The following is a 25155-nucleotide window of genomic DNA, read 5'->3' as shown; positions in this document are numbered from 1 at the left end:
TAGCTGCCCACAGTCTGCTTAGCTCCCAGAGTCCTTGCCCCATGCATGAGTAGAACTTACAGACCTAAGGTTTCAAATGCCTAAGACAACAGGAAGTTAAGAGTGACCATATCAGGAAGTTTTCCCCCAAAATATCTTCTTCTCATTTCACCGCTTTGAAAGCAGCTAAAAAGAAGCATGTTCTTAGAAGGCAATACTAGGAATGAAATCTACCAATATGTCACCAAATACCAAAACTTATTTCTAAAGTTCCACTGTGGTTTGGGGAGAAGCAGAAACCAAATTTTAATGGAAGGGAGTATAGTAAGGGGGTTAAGATCATGGACCTGAGTTCACATCCCATCGCCACCACATCCTGGCTATGTTGAATTTCTTACTTCTCCAAAGCTCAGCCCCCTCCCCTAAAAAATGGGAATAATAATATCACCCACCTTACAGAGTTTTAATGAGCATTAAACTATATAACCCATATAAGGTGCTTAGTCCTTATATAAGTATTCAATAAATTATTTACATAAACATTTTTGGGTGCATGATATGCACCATCTCATTGAATATCACAATCTTATGAAGTAAGTATTGCATCCCTCCTCCATTTTGTCAGCAAGTAGACTGAGACTTAGAGAGGACAGGGAATTTGCTTTGGATCCTACAGCTGGGAATTGGAAAAGCCATGATTCAAATGGAGGTCAGTCTGACCCAGACGACCTTAGTGAATTTAATAAACTGTCAATGCAAAAGACCCAAGCCCTTTGTAATCCCTGACCCCAGTTACACCATCCTCACCAAGGGAGAGATTCAGCCACACCACTGAGTCAAAGGAAGAAGTACACGGACCTCCAAGTTGCAAACCAGAGACAACGATTAAAAATTAATAAAATCACACCCCATACAACCAAATCACGTAGGACACAAGTACAAAATTCAACCCACTCAACAAAAAGGCCTCCAGATTCCTAAAATTGCAAATGTAAAGTTGTGTATTTTCCACAAAATCAAGATCCTAGGAGATGGGGTTTGGTGGACTGCCACATTCACATCCCCTTCATTGCACAGCTCTGAAGAAGGTGACAAGGGGAAGTGAACTCCCACTGATGGAGCACCTACTGTCAGGCCTTGTGTCACACGGTTTACAGATCTTATCACTTCATCCACCAAATAACACTAAGACATAAGGATTATGAGCCCCACTTCACAGGTGAGTAAACTGAGAATCAGAGACGTTAAGTGACTTGTCCAAGGTCACTCAGAAGAAAAATTGGCATTAAAATCCGGAACCATCTCAGGGACACCATTCACCTAGTCTATGATGGAACTGGTGACCCTGGAGATGGCCCACAAGCTCCTTCCAGTATACCCCACTTAACTCTCCCAGAGCCAGAGTTCTTTAAGAAAAATTAAATTAACTAATCAGTGGCATTGGTGCCACCACTGAGACCTGGGTGGGCAGGAAGTCTCAGAAATAGAAACCCTTTCCTAGAAACACTGTCTGCTCTCCATGTCTCTTGACTCTAGTTAACAATTCTGGATAAAGTAGAGGCTTCTTTTTTATCCTTGTTAAGCAATACGCACTTCTCTGTAACTCCTATGTCTCCAGGTCCTGAGCCTTGCCTGAGTGGTAATTTTCTTTCCCTGTGATCTTTGTGCCCTTAGAAATTACAACACACCGAGCATGAGGTTTAATTATTGAAAGAGAGCGTGCTAGGTAAAAAGTTACCCCTGAGGATTTGCCAAAGCAAAGGACAGACAGATACCACCTAGGAGGACAATACCTTTTGCTAAAGCTATAGGATTATGGCAAAATTGCAAATTATACCGTGCCAGGGAATGATACATCAGCACTTTTTTGCATAAACCTGCTTTCCAGTGGCTTATGAAGTTAGCTCAAAAAATTTTTCTTTGAATTAAAACCTGGTTTGCAAAATATTGTCTTTAAATTATGCATCCTTTAAGAGCACCAGTCAATCCTTCCTAGCATTCACCAAACTAAAATCCTTTCCATTTTTAATTAAAGTAACTTTACTTTTCATATAATACTGAAGTGACCTCTTCCATATTGGGAATTTGCAAGAACACTGTTAGGAAAAAAATGATATTAAATTATCAATCATGTAGAGTTTCACTTCCACCTAGGATGTAGAAAGCTGGAAGGAGCTTCGCTCCCACCATAAGCACAAGAAAAATGCAAATAAGCATCAAAATCTTAACTTTTTTTAAATGCACCCAGAAGCTGAGGCCACAGAGCAACCAAGAAGCCTCAACTCCAATGAAACACAGGCTCCTCCCAGGATCATCTGTGGCGGCACAGGAGATGAAGAGACAAGTGGGTAAGAAGAATGCAGCTAAAATTTTTAACAAATTGCTAAAGGCCAAGCGTGGGCTAGCATGAGATTAGAGAACCCCTGACGTAAGGGAAGCTTGCATCCATCCAACATCTCTTCTCCATAGCCCTCCAATGGGTGCTTGGGAGAAAGACCAGAAGCAAGGTGGGGTACTGGAAAGAGCCTTCCTTGGTGGTACATCCCACAGCGTTTCTGGGTAAATGGAAAAGCCCTCACTCAGATCCTTGTCCCCAACAGAACTAAAACCTCAAGACAATGGGAACGAGGCAGCAAATCCAGGGCACCAGGGGAGACCCACTGCAGCAGGAGCAAGGGTGAAAAAAGGTATCCTCAACCCTCAGGGGCGGGGCGTATAACAGTTCTAGAATAATAAAGGGATCCATTTACCAATAAGACACAACAATCGCAAATGTGTATACACATTAAAAAGAGTTTCAAAACCTATGAAGGAAAACCTGATAAAACTGAAAGGAGAAATAGATAAATTCACAAACACAGGTAGAGACGGAAGCCCTCCTCTCTTGGCGCTGCTTGATGGAACAAGTAGGAAGAAAACAAGCAGAGATATAGAAGATTCAGACAATCCTATCAACCAAGCTGACCTAACCGACGTTTATAAAACACTTCATCCAACAGCAGAATACACCTCTTTCTCCAAGCGCACATGGAACGTTCCCCAAGATAGACCATATTCTTCTACGTACTGCTTTACACAGACTTTTCCAGAAAATAGGACAGAAAGAAAGACTTCAACTTATTCTTGAAGCAGGCATTATACTAATACCAAACCCTACAGGGATGTACATTCCCAACCTCCAATAACCCAAGAGTGGTCCTCCAAAAGGGAGCTGGAGGAGTGAATTGCCAAAGTGAAGCAAACCAAAGCCAGAGGTCACGCAGAAATGTGACCCAAGTGGATCTGGGCAGAGTACCAACCACATTCCTCATTCCTATTTACTGAGCCTCTGCTTTAAACCCGATGTCATGCTAAGCTCTACAACCCTGAAAGGCTGTTCTGTTACTCCCATGTTCTTGTTTAACCCTGACAATTCTATGAGGTAGCTATTACTAATTCCATTTTAAAGATTAGAACACTAAGGCTCAGAGAGGTTAAGTAACTTCCTCAAGATCACACCGCCATTAAGTGGGATTTGAACCAGGGTCTATCTGGCCTCTGCCAAGTTTGTTGCTGTTTGTTTTTCTTCCTCTATGCATCTCTCTTCCTTTTCTCTGGCACATTCCCGCCATTAGGTACCAAGGTTCTTCCTGCTGCCGATGCATATGGCCGTAATTCCATTAGCAGTTTCCTCTGTCCACACTCTGGGCCCCTATCCAAGCTCGCCCTCCTGGGTCCCAGGCGTGGTCCTGCCAATGCCCTGCTCTCTGCTGGTTGTCCAGTTGGAAAAGACTTCATTGATAGAATTGCAGCCAGGAATTAGTGATTGGGGATGGGGGATAGAACTTTGTCTTAACCCAAACGAATGGATTTCTATCTAGTCCCAAGAATCCAAATTAGAACCTCAGTGGAAACTGGAATATTCGAGAACCCTGATTTGACCATAAACAACAGACAAGGCATGGAAGAGAGTGCTCTCTCCTGAAAGAGCTTTTATGGAACAGCCAAGAGTTCTCTCTGCAACCAAAGCGTTCGCTCATCCAATTCTTCAAAGAGTCATCTTCTCTCTCTCTCTCTGGGGCCTCCCTACACACAACCAGAAGGAGGGTCTCTAAAGTTCTCCACTGGAGTCCCCTCACCTCCTCTCTGGATGACAAACCCTAAGCAATGAACAGAGCAGACCACATCAGTGAGAAGTTTTCATTGTGCCTTACGTGTGAGCAGCTGAGAATCTTCTACTGGACATGGCCCCAGGGGTATCTGTTGGTTGGGAACAGGGAGGTTCCCAGGTGAAATAAGAACCTGGTCCCGTACCCAGAGGGCAAGGAGAGACCAAAGGAAGAGGCAGAGCGCTCCAGATTGGGAGGTGGCAGGTGTAACCAGCAAGGGAACTCGCCTACGAGGCTTGTCTGGGGTACCGCAAGACGAGTGGATCTCCGTGCCTGCCTGCCAGGATCTTAGAACTTTCCAGAGAGGGCTTAAGGGGGTTCAGTCACATGTTCTGTCCAGAGGCGCTCAACAACACGTTGCTCTCTCAAGGCTCTGGCTATGGGAACAGTGTGTGGGACACACATCCCAAGGACAGGGGAGGGGATGAGGAGCCGCCAGCTCAGGGTCAAGTGGCGGTGCCATCCTCTGGATGACCTCCTCCAACAATATCATCAAGAACCGAAGAGCCAAGCGATATAATTAGTTAAGATGAGGTCATTAGGGTGGGTCCTAATCCAATGTGACTAGTGTCCTCATATATATAAGGCCAGAGTGTCGAGCCCACCGTGCTGTGCTGGGGACAGGAAGGGCAAGGTAGAGGAGAGGCTCTAAGAGCCTGCCTGGAGAATAGTCGCAAAATGGCAACTTGTGAGACTGGAAAAGTTGTCATAAAACAGTCTGAGAACGTGTCAGCAAGGAACAAAAACAACCAGCAGCCATTGAGCACCCACTGTATGCCATGTGCTTTTTCATCATTTGTATGGAGATCATCTTTTACTTATACATCATACTCATCCTCACAAAGCCTTATGAAATGGGTATCTTGTAACGCCCACTTTACAGACAAGGAAAGCAAGGCGCAGAGAGATGGGGTAACTTGCCCAAGGTCACACAGCATATAGAAATTGTAGTCAAGAGTCGGACCCGGTTCTGTCAGGCTCTAAAGCCACACTTTATTTAATTTTTATTATAAAGTTATAGACAGAGTGAATAGCTCAGTGCTTAAGCACCCAGCCTCTGAAGTCATGCTGTCTTCAAACCCCACTCATGCCACATATTGGCTGTGCAACTGTATTAGTTTGCTGGGGCGGCCATAACAAAGTACCGCAGACTGGGTGGATTATAAACAACAGACATTTAATGTCTCACTGTTCTAAAGTTGCAAAATGAAGATGTGATGGCTGAGCTGGTTCATTCTGGGGGCTGTGAGGGACAAATCTGTTCCATGTCTTGCCTAATTTCTAGTGATACCTGGCAGTCTTTGGCATTCCTCAGCTGATTGTTGCTTCACTCTGATCTCCGCCACATGCAGTTTCCCCAGCATGCATCTCTGGGTCCAAATTTCCCCTTTTTATAAGGACATCAGCATATTGGATTAGGACCCACCCTAATGACCTCATCTTAACTAATTATATCCACAACAACTCTATTTCCAAAGAAAGTCACGTTCTGAAGTACTCGATTTTAGGACTTCAATGTATGAATTTGGCGGGAGGAGGGGGTGGGGGGGGGTGGGGGCGGGGACGGACACAATTCAACCCATAACAGCAACCATTGGCAATTCCTTTTCCTCTCTGTGCTTATTCATCTGTCAAACTGACTCTTACAGGGTTGGAAAGAGTAAAAGAATTAAGGTATACAAAGTATCTAGAACAGGGGTCAGCGAACCATCACCCAAGGGCCAGATACAGCCTGCCACCTGTTTTTGCACCACCAGAAAGCTAAGAATAGTTTCTATATTTTTAAAGAGTTGAAAAAAATCAAAAGAAGAAGATTCTATGACACAAAAAAAATTTAAATTCGAATTTCCGGGTCCGTAAATAAAGTTTTATTGGAACTCAGCCACGCCCATCCATTTACATCCTGTCTCTGGTTATTTTTACACTCCAGGAGCAGTGGAGTGGTTGCAGTTCCTACAGAGACCATATGGGCACAAGGCCTGAAATATCTACTGTCTGGCCCTTTACAGAAAACATTTGCCAACTACCAACCTAGGTTACCTACTATGTAGTAAGAACTATATTAATATTGCTTATTACTATATTTTTTTCCTTATCTTTTAGCATGGTAGAAGTTATCTACCTCTGCAATCCTTTTTGTAGCAAGGAGAATTTTCAGCTCACGTGAGAGAGGATGTCCCCATCCACAGGCAGCTCTGTGTGCCTGGGGGGCCCCAATCCTCCCCTCCATTGGCTGGTTTCCTCCCCAAGCGCTCCTCAGCTGCTCCCCCGGCTGAATCCAGTCCAGGCCAGTCAGCTCGCTTCACTCCCGCTTGTCTCAGCAATTTTTTTCCCCCACTGCACAAGTTCCCCAAAGCTCCAATGGATCCAAAGGTGAGCACTTCCAAACCTTAAATTATTTACATCTGAGAAACTCAAGGGCTTTTTCTCCCTTTCAATCACGGCGGGCTTCGGGCGTCTCCAGCGCAACCCTCTTCCTTCCTGTCAGGAGGGCCCGCCTCCTTGCAAAAAATTGTAGGAAATTTGCATCTTTAAAAAAGAAGTGTGCGCGCGCTTTTTTTTTTTTTTTTCCTCTTTGTTTTTCACTGGCCGAAAAAAGAAGTGAAGCCTCATTTTAGTCAGACGGTCATCCGGGACACCCGGGAGGAAGGGGGCAGAGGAGGATAGAAGTGGATGAGGGAGCAGCCCGTGGGAGTGTTGGTGGAGAGAGAGAAGGACTATGTTCGTGCTGACTCGGCAAAACTGGCAAGCTTGGAGAAAAACTCGCGGTTCAGATGGGGAGAAGAAACACGTTTTCTCTGCAACGATCTGAAGAGTAGAGCGTTTCATCGCCAAAGAGACCACAATTGTTTTGGCTCAACATCTTCGTGGCTTTGTGTTGGATGGCATTTTGTGTTCTCTGGATTTCTCTTTCTTTTGAAAATTGTAGGATTTAGGAAGAAAACCAAGTTAGAGGCAGATTAAAGTCTTTAACTCTTAATTAAAGGTTTTTATTCAGCCCTTCACTTCCAGCCGCAGAATTTTTCATCCAGACATTCCAGTTGCTGTTGAGGAGAAATGGGAAATTCTAAAAATAAGTCAGTTTGCATGCGCGGTCCCTCTGAGGTCAGACCATTGTCCCCAAGGAGGACACAGCTGTTGTGGCTGCTGCTGTTATGCCAGAGTCAGACTGGGATGGCGACATCTCCCTGCTGGAAACCTGAGGGGACAAAATTCTCCCCAAAGAGGGCCCCAGTATAGTTCCCAAGCGACCCCAGGTTCTAGAAAAGTCCCTCTCTCTGAAAGCCCCTCATTTCCTTAGTCCTGCATTTTTCCTCACCTCACACAAGGCAACTCCAGCATCAATTGCTGAGGCCAAAAGCCTTGGCGTTATCTCTAACACCTCTCTCTCTCGTTCTCTCTCTTTCTTGTACCCAACATCCAATCTGTCAACAAATCCTGTCCATTCTATCCAGGACTGGGTACCGTGCAAAATGGAAATGCAGGGCCCCTGTCCGAAGGTTCTTAAGAATTTCAAGATGGCGACAGCGGAACATAAAACCAGGCATGGGGTCTTTCTGGGCAAGGGACCCTGTGTGACATCGCAGGTCACATGCCCATGAAGCCAGCCCTGGTTCTACCTGCAAAAACATATCTAAAATCTGACCACTTGTCACCATCTCCACTGCTAACCACCTGGCCTGACTCTTCCCTTTGTCGCTTTAGTTGATGTGCAGCTTAACAGACAGAGCAAGTCAGATGACGTCCCTCCTCTGCTCAAAGCCCTCCACTGGCACTTCATTCTCCCCAGAGTAGAAGCCAAAATCCTTAAATGACTGACAAGTCAGCTCACATCCCCAGGCTTATCTTTGACTCTCTCCCTCGCTCATTCCACCCCAGCCACACAGCATTCCCAACTATCCTCAGACAAGCCAGGCATATTCCTTCCTTGTGGTATTTGCCTTGCCCTTCCCTCTGCCTGGAATCTCTTTCACCACTTGTACACCCTGTGGATGCTCTCCCTCACATCCTTGAAGTCTTAGTCATTCAACGAACATTTATTGAGCACCTATGATGTGCCAGACACTGTCCTAGGCACAAATGGTTGGACACAGTATTTCTCTGATCATTCCTGAGATGGAGCATCTTTTCATAAACTTATTGGCTATTTTATAGCTATTTTTTGAATATTTTTGGCTTTTTTATTTACAACAGAACAATTTAATCTTTTTTTAACAGCTTCATTGAGCTATCTTTTATATATAAAATTGTCCATATTTAAAATGTACAACTTGATATTTTGACATATATACACATTGTGTATACACATATCATAATTGAGCTAATTAACATATCCACTACCTCTATGTAGTTACCATTGTGTGTGTGTGTGTGTGTGTGTGTATTAAGAACATTTAATTTAAGATCTATCCTTTTTGCAAATTTCAAGTATACACTACAGTATTGTTAACTATCATCACCATGCTGTGACGTTAGATCTCCAGAACTTATTCATCCTATGTAACTGAAACTTTGTACCCTTTAACCAACATTTCCCATTTCCCTCACCTCCTCACCCCACCCCAGGTAACTCTACTTCCGAGTTTGACTATTTTAGATTCCACATATAAGTGACATCATGCAGTATTTCTTTATGGAAATTGCCTATTTGTTTTATGTAACAAACACTTACACAGTACTTACTCTGTGCCAAGCACGACTCCAACAACTCTGTGAAAGAGGCACTTGCTTATCTCAATTTAACAAATGAGGAAACTGATTAAGTGGCTTATCCAAGATCACACACCCTTTTTTCTGTTGGATAGTAGATCTTTAGCATATTGATTTGTAGGAACTCTTTATATCTAATGGCTATTATCCACTTGCATGATATATATTCTACTGTCTGCCTAACAGAGGAAACACTTGCCATGTTGCCTCCAACTATCCTTGTATCATGCTTTCTATCTACTGAGCTACACATACGAACTAGCAAGAATATTTTATTTAACCTGTGTCTTAGTTATCTATTACTATGTAACAAATTATCCCTCTCTCCCCACAAAAAAAATTAACACCTTAAATCTCAAACATCTGTTATGTCACACTTATTCTAAGGGTAAGGGATTTAAGAGAAGCTTAGATGGGCAGTTCTGGCTTAAGATCTCTCATGAGGTGTGAGTCAAACTGTGAGCCAGGCTGCAGTTGTCTCAAGACTCGAATGAGGTAGAAAATCCACTTCCAAGCTCACTCACGTTTGTTGGCAGCCCTCAGTTTTTCACTGGATTTTGGCCACAGTCTTCAGTTTTTCGTTACATGGGCTGTTCCATAGGGTTGCTCATAAAAGGGCAGCTGGCTCCCCTTTGAGTGAGTGATCCGAGAGAGTGAGAGTGAGAGCATCCAAGACGGAAGCCACAACTTTTATAACCTAATATCAGAAACGACGTCCCATTGCTTCTGCTATTTGCTCCTGGTCACACAGACCAACCCTGGTACAATGTGGGAGAGTATTACCCAAGGGTGTGAATACCAGGAGGTGGGGACCATCGGATGCCATTTTGGAAAATGGGTACTACACTGTGGGTCTTGCCATTATGATTCTCCACTATTCGCTTGCTATGGAAATGCACCCATACTGAATGGTACTTTTGAAAAGGAGAGAGAAACTCAGAGTCTGAAATCTCAGAGATGGATTCCCAAAACTATGGGGTTTATGCCTTCTGATACCCCATAAGCCCAAGATTCATATAACAAGCAAAAGAAAGCCTCTGGTTCTTTTAAGAAGGAAGAGGTTTCATTTAAAAGATGTTGGGTAGCTCAGAGAATGTTCGACGGGGAGTGAAGACATCACAGCTTGTATGCCCAGCACTGCCAATGCTGGACACCAACGCAGCCACTAGATCTGCAGTTACCGGTGCCTCTAGGATGAGGAAGTGGCTGCTCCTCCTTGCCAGAGTAAATTCCGGCATGGTCCTCCTTCTTTACCTGTTTCTGATTCAAAGTCTAGGGCAGGTACATTTGACTGGCAGATGATCTGATGGTTCGTTTGATGGGTCTGTGCCCCAGCTGCCAGGGGCACTAGGAAAGCAGGTGCCCACCATTTTTAGCTTCTATGCAAGGAGGCAATCCATGCCTCACCATTTGGAAGATTCTCCCAAACATAAGGACTTCAGATTCTGAGCAGTCAAAAAGTATGGCAAATATTAACTACAGCTACAAAATTTGGTCAGTTAGAAAACAGAGCATGTCTCCCTAAACTGGAAAAGGTCTTAAGACAACGTCTAGGAAGTGCAAAGCCCTCATTTTACAGACGAGGAAATTGAGGTCCTGAGAAGTGAACGGAATTGCCTAAGGTGACATAAGAAGTAAATAACAAAGGCAAGACTTTTCCTCTTGGCTCCAGACTCCCCTTTACTGCCAAGGGGTTCTTAATCTCCTTAGTGGTGTGGATCACTTTGGCAATTTGATGAAGACTGTGGACTCTTTCTCAGGATAACAATTTTGAAGTGAATAAAATAGAATGCATTGGATTACAAAGGAAACTAGTTACATTGAAATGTACTTACAGAAACAGTAAAACAAACTAGTGATATAGCAATACATACGCAATACACATTATTCTTTATTAGCACATTAGGAAAAAAATCGAGCAGTGGGTCTAACAACTACTACAATTTCAAAGAAGTGATGAGCCTAAAGGATACTTGAGGATTCTGTAACAATTGTAAAGAGATATGAAAATATCTGTGATTTCCAATGATGACAAAGTCACAGGAATTGTTAATTCCACCGTGGTTTGTTGCCTACCTTCATAATGGAAGAAATGCTAAAAATCAGTGAGAGTTTAGCGAAAAAAAAATTTCCTTTCCAACTAAAGTAATCCTTTATATTCTGCCCACAGACCTGCAGGAACTGAGATTGTCATCCCTGGCTAAGAATTCTGGAAGTATATGATGAATATTCCAACCTGCCCAGCCCTCTGGTTATAGGATGGAAAAGTGGGGGTGCACATAGTGACCCATAAAATAGGTGGAAACTGATCACGAATGGTCTGGCTTGTAAATAGGTATTGCGCGCATGTGTGTGCATATGCATGTGCATACATATGTGTACATGTGTGCATGCATGTGTATGTGTGTTGTCCCATTATAAGATATTCCTGTATTTAGACATGGAAAGACTGCATGATAAATTATTAAATGGAAAAAGCACTTTACAGAACAACGTGCAACAATAGTAGCTGACATTTGTTGAACAGTTGCTACAGGCCGAAAACTAAGTTAAGCACTTTATATATATCATCTCACTGGATCCACTCACCAACACTTTGACGTAGTGTTTTTATTATTACAGTTTATAGATGAGTAAAATGGGACGTGGAGAGATGAAATAACTTGCCACAGAGCTGCTAAGTGATGGAGCTGGCATTCACATGCAGAGCTTGGACTCACATCTGCTCTAAGGATCCAATTTTTTCTAATTAACTTTTTAAAACTCCATATGTATGTGCGTATGTGCATACGGGCATGCATGCATGGAGAAAGCTGGGTGTCATGTGTGCCTAACCCCTATCCACCTTTACCTCTGACGACAGTGACTGGGAAAAGGGCAGAGATGGGAGAGAGCTTGTAATCTTTCTTCTTAGATCCAAAAGGCTGAGGACGTTTTAAAATGGATGAGCAAGAACTCCACGTATCAACCTGGGTGAATCTCAAATAGTGTTGAGCAAAACAGAATATGCACAGGATGATATGGTGTGAAAATATGCAAAACCAGATGATATGTTATTTAGGTACACAAATATATTATTTAGGTACAATATATTTAGGTACAAATATATTATTTAGGTACACAGAGAGAGCAAAAATATCACAAAATGCGTAGAGTTAATAAATACCAAACTTGGAAAAGAAGGGATGGATCAAGACAAGGAACAGATGAAGATTCAATCTTATTGATTATAATTTATTTCTTAAACACTGTGGTGGGTACCAGCGTCCCTTGTATTATTAAATACACTATTATGCTTGGACTATTTCATAACAATTTTAATATAGAGAGGAATTACTAATAAGAAATGCTTATATGTAATCAATCGTTCTTCTTTAGCTTTGATATTGTCTGAATTTTCACAATGTTACTTTTGAAATTTTTAAAAAAAAGACGTAAGAGGGCAGAATAGTGGTCATGTCTGGGAAGGAAGGGGGGAGTGGCTGTTGGGAAGGAGCACGAGGGGGCTTCTGGATACCAGACATGTTCTGTTTCATTAGCCAGGGTCATGGCTTCACACACGTTTGCTGTGTGGTATTTCATTAAGCTGTGCATGTCTGGTTATTTTGACTTTTCTGAATGTGTATTATACGTCACAATAAAAATGCACTAAAATGTTACTTTACAAATAAGCAAAAGCAGGAGGGACATCTAAACATTTTTAAAGGAATTTCAGCTCTTCCTTTTCAGCTGGTACCGTGCCATGGCCAGTCCCACGGGTCACTCAGCAGTTCCACGCCGCTCCGCAAGCTGCAGGCACCAGGCAAAGCTATGGATGCTATAGTTCCAGACCTTTTCAGTCAGAGCTCGAAGCACACCCCAGCCTCCTGCATCCTCAGTGGGATGGCTTTTGTCAAACGGCTGTGTGCATCACAGGAGCCCAGAAAAACACTGCCATATGGCAAGACTCTTAAGTGGGGGAGCCTGAGGCGCTGAGAAAGAAAATGAGATTCAAGTGCCACTTAAGATCGCATCCATTTTTGGTTTGGGGGGCTTTGGGCTTCTTTTGATTTTTAGAAGCCACGGCAAGGTTTGCTTCCTGTTTCCTTTAGTGACCCGTCCACCAGTCTCTCCCCAGGAATGGAGGGGACTTCTAAAGACCCCAGGACACTGCTCTTACAAGCAGAAAAAGAGAAAACTGAATTGGAGAAGGAAGAGCCATGATCTGCCTGAGTTTCCTGTGGCTGCTGTAAGAAACCGCAAACTTAGTGGCTTAAACTTAGTGCCGCAAACTTAGTGGCTTAAACAACACAAATTTATTACCTTACAGTCCTGGAGGTCAGAAGTCCAAAATGTGTCCAAATGGGCTAAGACCAAGGTGTCAGCAAGGCTGTGTTCCTTTCCAGGGCCTCTGGAGGAGATTCCCTTTTCTTGCTTTCCAGCTTTTAGAAGCTGCCTGCGCTCCCCAGCCCATGATTCCCCTTCATCTTCAAAGTCAGTAGTGGCCGGTCGAGGGTCGAGTATTTCTCATTGTGCTGTCTCTCTGATTCTGAATTTCTGCCTCCCTTTGCCTCATTTAAGGGTCTTTATGATGACATTGGCCTCATTTGCATAATCCAGGACAATCTCCTGTTTCAAGGTCAGTGGTTAGCCACCTTCATTCCATCTGCTACCATAATTCCCAACTGTCATGTAACGTAACATAAACACAGGTTCTGATGATTGGGACATGGACATCTTTAGGGGCCATTATTCTGCCAACTGCCCCAGAACTGATTCATTTTCTTAAGGTCTGCCTCCCCATTGGCTCCGTGAGGGCAGAAACCGTTTGCCCCTCCCCAAGCTCTTTCCCCAGCATCAAGAGCAGTGCTGCTTTCAAAGTAAGTACCCAACAAGTATTGCTGTGATGCTAATGGACATCTTCTGCATATTCGCTGCAGGGTCTAGGAGCGATTCATCTCAAGAAATCCTTTTCGTATAACATAAATGTGCTAGTATTTTGACGCGCATGTACTCAGGACCAGATAGAAGTCAGATGAGCAAAGGTCGACAGGAGGGGGAAGAGAAATTTCATGTGGAACCTTTAGAACCCTCCAACAACCAACTCCCAAGTTCATGTAGCACTTGCAGTGGCATCTGCCTGGGATGGACACAGCGCCAAGAAGATAAAGGGGATTTAAATGATTTAGAAGAAGTATGGAGCGCAGACGTTAGGTAATTACAGAAGTTTAGAGCTTAAACAGGTCTTATAGGGTCTCTATTCCAGTTTCCCCTTGGGTCCCTACGACGGTAATTATTTTAGGTGGGACACAAACAGGGCGTTAAAACAGATTCACAAAATGGGGAGCTCGTCTCCCTTTCGGTTCTCTGCAATTCTTCTTATTATGGAAAACACAGTCTCTGCTTCGTGTTGGTCTGTCTTTAACACCTGGCTAACACTTGCTGATCTCCTTTTTAACAAGCAGAGAGCAGACCTCAGGCTAGATCTTGGGCGGAGTCCATCTAGATGGGATGTTTGTGGCCAAACAATGCAGGGGCCTCCAGATGACTGATTTGGGGAGACTGGGGCCAACTCCCTCTCTTCCCAGTTGAGGAAACAGAGGCCCAGAGAGCTGGTCTCCCGAACCCCATCTCCTGAGCCCTACTCCAGCGTCTGCCTCATGTGTGTGAAAGTGCCCAAGAAATAACAGGGGAGAAAACAGACCATCCATCACTAAAAGGACGAGAGAAGAGAAAGTGAAAGGGGCAGGAGATGGATGTTTCCTTCTCTGGCCAGGCTGCTGAGCCCCAGGCCTTGGAGAGAATTCAGAAGAATGTGAGGGAGCAGAAGGAAAAATGAAGCAGTCAAACTGCCTGCTGGCAGGGAAGCCTGCTCAGCTCTGGCTGAAGCCACTGGCAGCAGGAATGCTCTGGGTGTGTGGGAGGAGGGGAAGGAGGAGCAGTGCCAGGAGGCAGCTGAGGGGTGCCCAGGAGCCGGGGCTCAGGACTCCCCCCGCCACCCAGGAGGGCGCTTGAGGAGGGAGCCCCAGAGTGACCGTATAAGCCAGTCAGACCCCTCAAATCTCTGTCCTCCACTCCCCCACCCACCCAGACCTCAAGAAAGCCAGCCGTCACCCTTCCTCCGGCACATCCTGGCAGACGTGCAGATATGGCCCTGACTTTACAGCCAAAATTACCTTTCCAGGAAAATGCTTCCACCTTCTGAAAAGGACACTGAGAAAATAGTGTACAAGGCAGAGGATTTCAAACTCTTTTAAAGCAGACAAATCTTTCTGTCAATGATCAAACAGGAGCATCATTTAAGGGTCTGCAATCAGAGTTCCTAAAAAGTATTTGACTGGAACAAAGTGAGTACACAGAAATGTATTTTTTAAGTGAATGTATATATAAACAAAAGTAGAGCTGGTCTGATTAAAGTCAGCATGGAGGTGGGTTCCAGAACTCCAGGTCCTTGCCCCAGCTCTGTCACCTCTTATAAGCAGCCAATCATAGATTGAAAACACTGAGCTGAGCCAAACCATCCACCCTGCTCCCTTTCCTGCCATGCTGGAAGAGGCTTGGGTCCAGGATTTTCCTGCATCTAAAGTCTCCCATATTTGAAGAATCAATGATGAGAGATGATAGGAGTCTAAAATAAAAGTGCTCCTTATCCAGAAAAATCTTGACAACGTCAGAGATGCAAAATCACAATTTTCAAAACTAGGCCCTGGATCTCCTGGCTGTCTTGACTCATTGAGCTTTGCCACCCATCCCTACATGTTCAGTGTATTGGTTATCCATTGCTGCATAACAAATCACCCCAAAATTTAGTGGTTCGAGGCAATCCTTTATTTTCACCATTCTGGGGACCAGCAATTTGGGCTGGGCTCAGCTGGGAGGTTCTTCTGGCCTGGGCTGGCTCAGCTGATCTTGAGTGAGGTTCCTGTGTGTGTCTGCGATCAGCTGATGATTGCTTGGGGTTGCCTGGGGATGGCTTCGCCCACGTGGCTGGTAGTTGACAGGCTGTAGGAGGGGCAGCAGGGGTCTCTGACCATATGTCTCTCCTCATCCATTATGCTATCCCGGGCTTGTTCACATGGTGGGGGTTTCTAAAAACATCACAAGGAAGCTGCAAGGAGGCTCAGCACTGGGTCTGTCACTTATACCACTTTCTACTGGTCAAAACAAATTGCACAGACATCCCTGATTCAGAGGGTAGACAGGCTCCACTGCTGGATGAGAGGAGCATCTGGGCAGTGTTACAACCTACTGCAGAGACACAGAGACCCTTGCCAGATGCGGTGGGAAGGAAAGGAGTTTATTTTGGAAGTTCCAGTTGCATGGTGGGCTAATGACTTATCTGTTATCCATGGGCAAGGTCTGGAAGATTATGGAACTGGGTTCCCAAGCCTCCCTTCCCTCCCAACACACCCCATATGAAGCACAGCACAGACCTCTGCCTCATCTGCTTCCTGCCACCCCCCATAAGAGTAAGAAGCAACCCCCTTCTTTCATCAAAGGCCAGGCCCACAGCTCCCCAGTCTTCCCTCAACCTCCCCCTCTCACAACACACCCCTCATCCAACCTCACATTCTGGCTTTCCTGGCAGTGCAGCTTGTCCCACCTTCTACATGTCAGCCCAACACACACAGATGACTGGAAATGCAAAGAAAACTGACCACAGTGGGAGGGAATTCATGATGCAGACGATCACACAGGGTAGAGAGTGTAGCAGTGATGCCCACAGACCTGAATTCAATTCCTCAGCTACTCTGCTTCCTACCTGAAGGACTTGGGCAAGTTAGCCAATCTTCCTGAACCTCAGTCTCTTTATCTGTAACATCGAGCTGCCTTACTAAATTATGCCAATGATATAAACATGCAGAGAGTGCTTATTGTGTCAGAAATGGGTCTAGGGCTTTGTGAACTAGGTTCTATTTTTATCCTTATTTTATACAGCAGAAAACTGAGGTTCCTAGAGGCTCAATACATTGACCATGGCCCCCAGCTACTAAGCGTGAAAGCCAGGATTCATACCTAGAGAGTCTGCTCCTAAAGTTGTGCTCTAGCCACCTCATTTAATTTTTGCATGGCATATAGGTTTCATTGCAATGCCAATTCCATCTGCCCAAGAGTAGAGATCTGAGAGATTACGCTGAGAGAAACTGTGAGACTGAGTCCATGATCAGTGGAGAAAGGGTGCTGTGATGGATTAGCAGTGTCTGCCATGGTACTGGGCTTAGGAGCGGTGGCCTGGTTACAGCTCATGGCTTGCTTCTCTGTCTTATCTTCACCACATTGCTTCCAGGTACTGTCTGATTCTAAAAGGAGCCCCCTCCAGGTTTCCAGGTTGGATAAAATATATGCCTTTACAGAAGCTCTACCCAGGAATTCACATGGCATATTTGCACATAGAAAGCGCTGTCCCACCCTCCCTGCCCCCTTGACTTCTATACCTAAACCACTCAGGTGTGTCCCCATGCCAACACCCCTGGCTTTCCTAGACTGCTCTCAAGGTGGACTAATGATCCACAGTACCATTTGGAAGAATGGACATGTTGCCAAATACACTCCACCGATTTTCAGAACATGGTACTATGTGGTGCTCTGACGCTTTTTGCCCACAAAAAACAAATGCTTAGAGGTTGTGGGGAAACGATTTTTAAACAAGCAAAGAATTCCTCTGACATGTTCCATTTCATCTTTAAAACTCATGTGACTTTTGCATATGACTTATGTTACATCTGTCTTTACTTTAATAGAAGCCTGATTTTTTTTTTATTACTTTTCATCAGGAGCAAACGATGCTCTAGGATGATGGGTCTCATTTATCTTGTGGTTTCTCATTCTGCCTGGAAGCTGTTCTCATCCCTTCTACCCTAGACAAACCTCAACCTGCAAAACATGGTGGAATGAAAAGATCATAAGATGAATGCGCCATACAGACCCAGGCTTACATCCCAGCTCTCCCGCTCACTAGCTGGAGGACCTTGAGCAAATTCCTTTACCTCTTTGAGCCTCAGTTTCCTCACACGCAAAATGGGGTGTTGTAAGAACTAAGGAAAATACCTTTGTAAAGTTCCCAAGACCTAAAAAGTAATAAATGCTGCTCCCTTTCCCCACCTTTCACATCCTCCAGGCTACTTCAAGCTTTCTCAGCAAGCTTTGGTCTACACCATGGGAAAATGGCCCACTGCCCAATTAACCTGGCAGAGGAATCAGAAGACTAGCCCCTCCCCCTCCCCTGGGACCCCTCCCCGCCATTTTGGTTCAGTCCAGAATAACTGAATTTAGACTGAACCATTTGGGGTCGCTGTTTTGATCTGGAGGCTTAGAAAAGAAGATTAAAACTTTTAATCTGCGCTTTAGTGAAAACTAGATTTTGCCTGGCAAATTAGCTTTAACTTCCAGCCACAGGTGCTATATGTTTGCGTGTGGCTGGCTTTTATTTCCAATCAGGAAAATACATGTTTTGATCCAATAGTTTCTAATTTAAAAAAAATTTAAGTCATATAAGCAAATCGTTATTTATTTTTAAATCAAATAGAATGAACTGATTTCAAATGAAGAGTAATTTTCCTCTTGTTTCTGACTTCCCGCCCACCCCAACCCCCACTTCTTCCCCGTCAAGGTAACAAAGGGTATTAGATTCCAATAAAGTCTGCCAGAAATATTCTATTTATAGAAAAGTAAACAAAACAGATATAAAACATGGTTTTAGACAGGTATAGGTGTAGATATAGGTATAGATATAGATGCAGATACAAATATAGATATAGATATAAATATAGATGTATAGACTCGTTTTTACACTAACGGAAGCACACTATCTACAGAGTTCTTCATGCTCTATCCTAAAGATTATTTTGTTTCAGTTTGCATGGACCTGTTTCATCCTTTTAATTTCTGTTTTATTATTATATGTATTATTATTTCACTATTTGGATGAACCATAATTTTTTCAGCAGTCTTCTACTGATGGTCAAAGAGATTGTATTTAATATTTTCCCATTACAAACCATGTTATATCAATATACCTGCATATGGGTCTTTGTGCAAAGATTTTTTTACAGTTCACATTTAGAGTACAGGATGATTTGTTATTGCCCCGTGAGTTAATACGTTCCACAATAGTATAGTAGAGTAAAAACACCCTCATACTAGACGGTTCCTATGCACCTTAACTTGCTGGCAGTGGTCCTGGCTCAAACAGTACAGCATGTTGGTACATTCCAGAAGTTCAGTGAGTATAAATCCTTCCAAAAGAAACATCTCTATCAGTGGTAGATGAAGATTAAGTAATTTTCAATTACTTCTTGAATCTTTTCCCTCCAGTCTTCTCCCTACAACTCTCGAAGGAGCCAACTTTGATTGTCATAGTCCCAACATGCCTATTGCCATTTATGACAAGCAAAAAATTTTATTTGCACTTGTTGGTAGCTTGGAGATTCTTAATTTTTTGAGATCGTATACCTGCTAGAGAACCTTGTAAGAGCTGAGGACTCTCATTGCTCCCCAGCCACTCTGAAAAAATGAACATACAGCAAATTTGGGGTCTCAGGTTCACACACATTACCCCTCAGGTAAGCAGATAAAATGCAGTTAATTTTATGACTGATGTGGTCTTTCTCATGAGGCCTTGCCTTCTAGGTAAAACAACACAAAAAAGTAAATTTTAGTCCACTTGGATGCAACAATTTAAATCGTTCCTTCCGGTGATTACTTCCTCTCAGATTTCTCAGCTTCTACCTGGAAGACCCCTCTGAGTCTCTGTCTGGCAGTCCACCACCTCCTTCCCCTTAGGGATTATCTCAATCTTGACCATGACAGTGGAGCCAGGTGGAAATAGCCCTGGCCAGGTAACACTGGTCCTGAGACATGGGTAACCCATCAGATGTGGATCACCAGATATTTCCAACAAAAATATGATCTCACTTATATATGGAATCTTAAAAAAAAAAAGACTCACTCCTTCACTTTTCAGTTCCTTATCAAATGTCACTTTTTCAAAGAGTGCTTCCCTAATGACCCTTTTATGATTATCAAGGCAAAATTCACATAACATAAAATTACCCATTTTATTTGTACAGTTCATTGGCATTTAGTATATTCACAGTGTCGTACAACCATCACTTCTACTTTGTTCCAAAACATTGTCATCCTCCCAAAAGGAGACTCCATAATCATTAAGCAGTCACCCCTCATTCCCACATGATGCCCCTTGACAAAAATAAAAATAAGAAACCACAGCACCCCATTCCCTTCCCTGCTCTATTTTTCTCCCTATGAATTATTGTCATCTTGCACACTATATAGTTTTACTTCTTTATCTTGGTATTATCTTATACTTTCCTGTCCCCTCTAGAATATGAATACCATGAGAGAAGAAAAAAAGTTTTAACTGTTTTATTCACTGCCTAAAATGGTACCCAGAACATATACATAAAACATGCTCAAAAAAATAAATCTTTGTTGACTGAATTAGTGAATAGCTTTTTCAGGAATTGGTGGATCCACACTGGTTCCTAAGGATCACCACTTTTCTTTCCATTTACTTAAAAACCATGTTTCCAAATATCGTCTGAAATTTTTGTTTTTTGGAGTGAGGAAGATTGGCCCTGAGCTAGCATGTGTTGCCAAACTCCCTCTTTTTTTAGCTTGAGGAAGATTGTCCCCGAGCTTACATGGTGTCAGTCTTCCTCTATTTTGTATGTGGGACACCACCACAGCATGGCTTGATGGTGGTGTGTACATCCATGCCTGGGATCTGAACCTGCAAACCCGGGCCACTGAAGCAGAGTGCACGAACTTAACCACTAACTTAACCACGGGCCGGCCCCATCCATCTTAAACTTGACTAGAAACTGACTCATGAGTTTTGTAGTCACTAGTTCTAAGGATATGTCTTTTTTAAAAGAAAATAATAAATACCCTAGAATTCATCTCAGGCAGCATTACCGAAGGCTTTTTTCTTAATTAAGAAATCAAACCTATTTCAACACACAGGCAGGTGCATAAACAACATAAGATTCTGCTGAATCCCATTCCTGAAGGACTTGCCTTTCTCCATTAGCATTATCTTCTTGCTCCGGTCACGCAGCCCTGTTTTGGCTTCCCTTGCTAAACTTGGGATCCTGCAGTACTGGAAAGACCCCACCAGTCACTGGGTTAAGTCCTGCCAATTTGTAGATGTGAAAAATAAGGCCCAGAGACAAGAAGCAGTGTAGCCAAAAGCAAACAGTCAGTAGCTACAAAGCCACGACTCAATTCCACATAAGACAACGAGCTCCTGGAGAACAGACAATATGTCTTATTCATCTTTCCATTCTCATTACCCAGAAGATCGCCTAACACATAGTGGGTGCTCAACAAATGCTTATCAAGTGAATAAATGCCTCTGTCATCTATTCCTGGATGACTAACCACACCACACCAGGCCCAGGGGCTTGGACCCTCCCCGGGTTGAGCCTGCAGAAGGATTTAACAGATCTTTCATCTCGCCTGCAGGAAGCCAGCAGCCCCCAGACCTATCTGTGCTCATACAGGTCTGGGACTGTTTCCGGGGGAGACACGAGGCTCTGGTTTTCAATAGAAGCCCATCAAGGGCTTAGAGATTTTCCAAAATTGAGCAGCAAGCCAAACAACACTCCCAAACAGTCATCGTGAAGGTCACCATTCTGTTTGTCCTCAAGTTGGATTTGCTCCCAAGTCCTTGGTTAGATCTTGGGTGTCCCTAGACCGACCTGATGCATAGTGTTGTGCTGTTAGGCAACCCAGAATTAATAGGTTGTTATTCTTTAGAGAGGAAATGTGTGGATCAGAAGTTAATTGGAATTTTGGCCAGAAAATCCTTTAAGATCGGCACCTGCTGTTCCGTCTGTCCTCATGTCCCGAACCTTTCCTCGGTTGGCTGCTTCTCATCACCCTCAGCTCAAATGACATCGCTCATAGATCTCTTTCCTGGTTACCCTGTCAATGATGCCCTCCTCTGCCTGCCTCCTATCACAATCATATCATTGTGTTTTATTTTCTTCATAATGCTCATATCTATCTAAAATTATCTATTTGCTTTCTTGCTTGTTTATTGTTACTCTCTTCCTAATGGGGATGTAAGTTCTCAATTTCTTCCCCAGTGCCTAGAACACAAGCAGGGACACTGTAGACACTCCATGGACATTTATGTCAAGGATGATGGACCAGACGTTTTCCACAGTTGGCAGAGCTAGCTGGCAAACACCTCTGGCTGGTGAAAGGTCTCCATGCCAGCCCAGGATCTTGTAGAATGACCTACCAGTTATTCCACACTCCCATGGCCACACTCACAACAGCTCCATGATAGAAATTCTATCATCATCCCACTTCTCAGGTAAAGAAACTAAGAATCAGAAAATAACATGCCCAAAGAACTCAACTTGCAAAAGACAGAGCTGAGACTCAAATGTAAGTCTGTCCCAGGCCCAAGCAGATGCTCATCATCACTCTGCTGCTCCCACAGCCCGGCTGAGCAAAGAAACAACTGCAGCAACAAGAATAATAGTAGCTAACAAGTATATCGCACTTACTTTGTACCAGGCACTGTTTTAAGTGCTTTAAAAGGGGCAGATGAAAGAGGGGGAAATGTGGTCCTCATCAACAAAAAGAGTCTATCCCTGTCTGTAAAATATAGATACTCCACGTATGAACAGCATTGTTGGGTGGAATAAATCAAAGCGTGAACAGAAAGTACCAGGCACAGGATGGGCCCATCACCCCTTCCCCTTTTTCCCACTGTGCTCATCTCTCCTAGTGTGGAAGGACGTCTTCCATATTGAGCATCCAGCCACTCAAAGGGGACACGGTACAATATATTTGGTAAATGGCCATCATGGGCCTTTGAGGAGAACAGAGGAGGTGTTCGGGGTAGGGGGTGGAATTCTGTGCAGGCATCTTCAAGAATAGCAAGAACCCAGATGGACGCATATCAAATGTTCCTCATGCACGTGATTCGGCCACCTTCCTTCTCACCAAGCCAAATAGCCATCACTTAAAAGCTTTAAAATATAAAAGTTGGCTGCTGATTTTCCATTCCCAAATTTGGGAACAGGTAGTCATCGCTTGTCCGGCAGCTTTAGAGGTCTTCTGAGCACTAGATGCTTCTCAGCATCCTTTGGAATTGTTTCAGATGACCATGCACTTGCTGGTTTCTAAAAATGAGCAATACAGGGCTCGTTATGTGTGTGCAGGGGAAGGAAAGTGGTGGAAAGAGATGGGTGAGGAGGGCAAATGGTTGCATAAGACAACAGAGGAGGACTGAAGTATTATTGCTCTCCGTGTCAAAGAAATAAAAAACTCCTGATGGCTCTCTCTCTCATACCAGGTTATCAACTCTGATGGCTCGACCATTCATCACAGCCCTTCTTGGCCCTTCTTGGTTTACTTTAGGGTAACACATTCTTGAAATGTCCTGGCCCTGGCAAGCAGCATTCCAGGCATTCCAAAACATCCAGAACTAGAGAGGAAATGCCACATTTTGGTTAAATGAGTTACCCCACACACAAGCAATGCAGCACTCACTGAGAAAATTCTCCTTTGGGATCTAAAAGGCACTTCAAGGTTTTTCAGAATTTGGGTCATGGGCAGAAATCTGATTTGGGATGTCAAAGAATAGAGGTGCTGGGGCTGACTTGGGGCGGACCTTTTCATCACCTTGGACAGAAGACGTACTCCTTCTGATATGGTCCGAAGGAAGCTGGTTTCATCCATCACCTTCCATAAAAATAGAACAAACACATATTACAATATTCAAAAATTCTAGTTGTTTACCTTGTTTTTTAAAAAAACACTGATAGAAAAAGGACTCAAAGGAAATAAAGACACCAAACTATCAACTGGGGTTATCTTTCGGTCATGAATTTTGCTTTCTTCCTAACATACTTTTTAATTTTTTTCAAAATTTCTACAATAAGCAGGTATTTAGTGTTACATATTTTTTATAAAGCTTGGTTTTGTGTTTTAAATTCCATTGATCTGATCTTTCTATTTTAAATTTATTTTTTCAACAAATATTTATGAAGCATCCACTATGTCTGGGTCAGCAAACTATAGTTCTCGGGCCACACCCTCCTTTTATAAATAAAGTTTTCTTGAAACACAGCAATGTCCCTTGGTTTCCCTTATTGCCCATGACTGCTTTTGCACTACAAGAGCAGAACTGGATGGTTGCAAGAGAGACCACATGGCCCACAAAGTCTAATGTATTTGCTATATGTCTGAGCCAGAGAAAGTTTGCTAACTCCTGTGCTGTGTGAGAGGCTCTAGGTTAGCTAATAGAAATCAACAGTGAGCCAAAGCAGAAAAGATACATCCACAGTGTCATGAAATTTGTCATTTTTTGCCTACAGCTTTCCCACATTCCTAAAAACAGCTGCCTTGTGGTTGCAGGAAATGTTACTGGCTTATGGTATTCACGGCTTTATTCTCTGTAGTTAAGGCAGATTCCTGATGGCCCAGGGATGGAGAGACCCCCAAGTTTTGCTTTCTCTGTTAACAAAAGAAGCACGATATTAACCTGTGCTCCCCCTTCCCAACACAGTGCCAGGCATACAATTAAGCTCTCAATGAACTTTAGCTGTTATTGCCAGATCAGCCAGGGGCCCCCAGTTATATTCACCATCCCCTGCATGGGACTCAAATTCCACCCCAGGTTTAAGAGGCCAGTGTCCGCTATGTCAAGGCAGCAGAACTCTCAAGTCTGGACAATTTAACACGCTTCTCTTTATTTACCTGAAATAGCATTTTTGAGGACCATGAAGCTGGGAGTTTGAGATATATGGTACATGGCAGGCACACAATTCCTGCTTAAATGCAAGCATCACCTGGTCTGGGAACTGGAGATGAATAATCAAGAAATGAGCTTCCAAACCCAGTTCTGTAAACAAGCTCCCAACCACACACAACCACCCTTTGCCTTCTGCTGGACTCCATCTCCTTGGAAACATCATAATAGGCTTAACAAAAGCTCGGAAGATTCTCAGAAGATGGACTGTTCACTCCACAACAGGAATGGCTTAAGTATTCTATTACAGAAGCATGCATCAGGTTGGCCCTGGCATTAACCTGCTAGGCATGCAGAAACACATCAGAAACAGGTGGGGAGAGAAGCAGGGCTCCGAGTCGCCTCTGCAAAGGGAACTCTGTGGGAAACACTCTAATTAGGAGCTCGGAGTCTGTTCAGCCTTCAGTAGGATCATTCCACCTCTGTCTCCCTTATTCAATTAAGGAAATAATAGGAACCTTCAATTTGCTCTATGATTTAAAATAATGGTAAATGATCAGGTAGAGTTTGGGGGTTTTTTTAAGGCACATTTCTAAAAGGAACTTC

At 43.6% G+C, this 25155-nt stretch overlaps 2 long non-coding RNA genes across 2 annotated transcripts in view; both read right to left on the bottom strand.

Moving 5' to 3' along the window:
* The window catches only part of LOC111767558 (uncharacterized), a 93490-nt gene extending 80123 nt beyond the window's left edge, over window positions 1–13367 (bottom strand). The window contains exon 1 of the long non-coding RNA XR_002799333.2: window positions 13140–13367. This is a non-coding gene — a long non-coding RNA (uncharacterized lncRNA). The remainder of the gene's footprint in view (window positions 1–13139) is intronic.
* Window positions 13368–20186: 6819 nt separating this feature from the next.
* Window positions 20187–24762, bottom strand: LOC111767643 (uncharacterized). The gene is made up of 3 exons (XR_002799455.2): window positions 24558–24762; window positions 23481–23540; window positions 20187–22978 (listed from the first exon to the last, which is right to left on the bottom strand). It is a non-coding gene; the product is annotated as an uncharacterized lncRNA (long non-coding RNA).
* Between the last annotated feature and the right edge of the window lie 393 nt (window positions 24763–25155).

The sequence above is a fragment of the Equus caballus genome, chromosome 13, assembly GCF_041296265.1.
Source record: "Equus caballus isolate H_3958 breed thoroughbred chromosome 13, TB-T2T, whole genome shotgun sequence".
NCBI classification, from domain to species: domain Eukaryota; kingdom Metazoa; phylum Chordata; class Mammalia; order Perissodactyla; family Equidae; genus Equus; species Equus caballus.
This window is presented reverse-complemented; position numbering and strand designations above follow the sequence as displayed.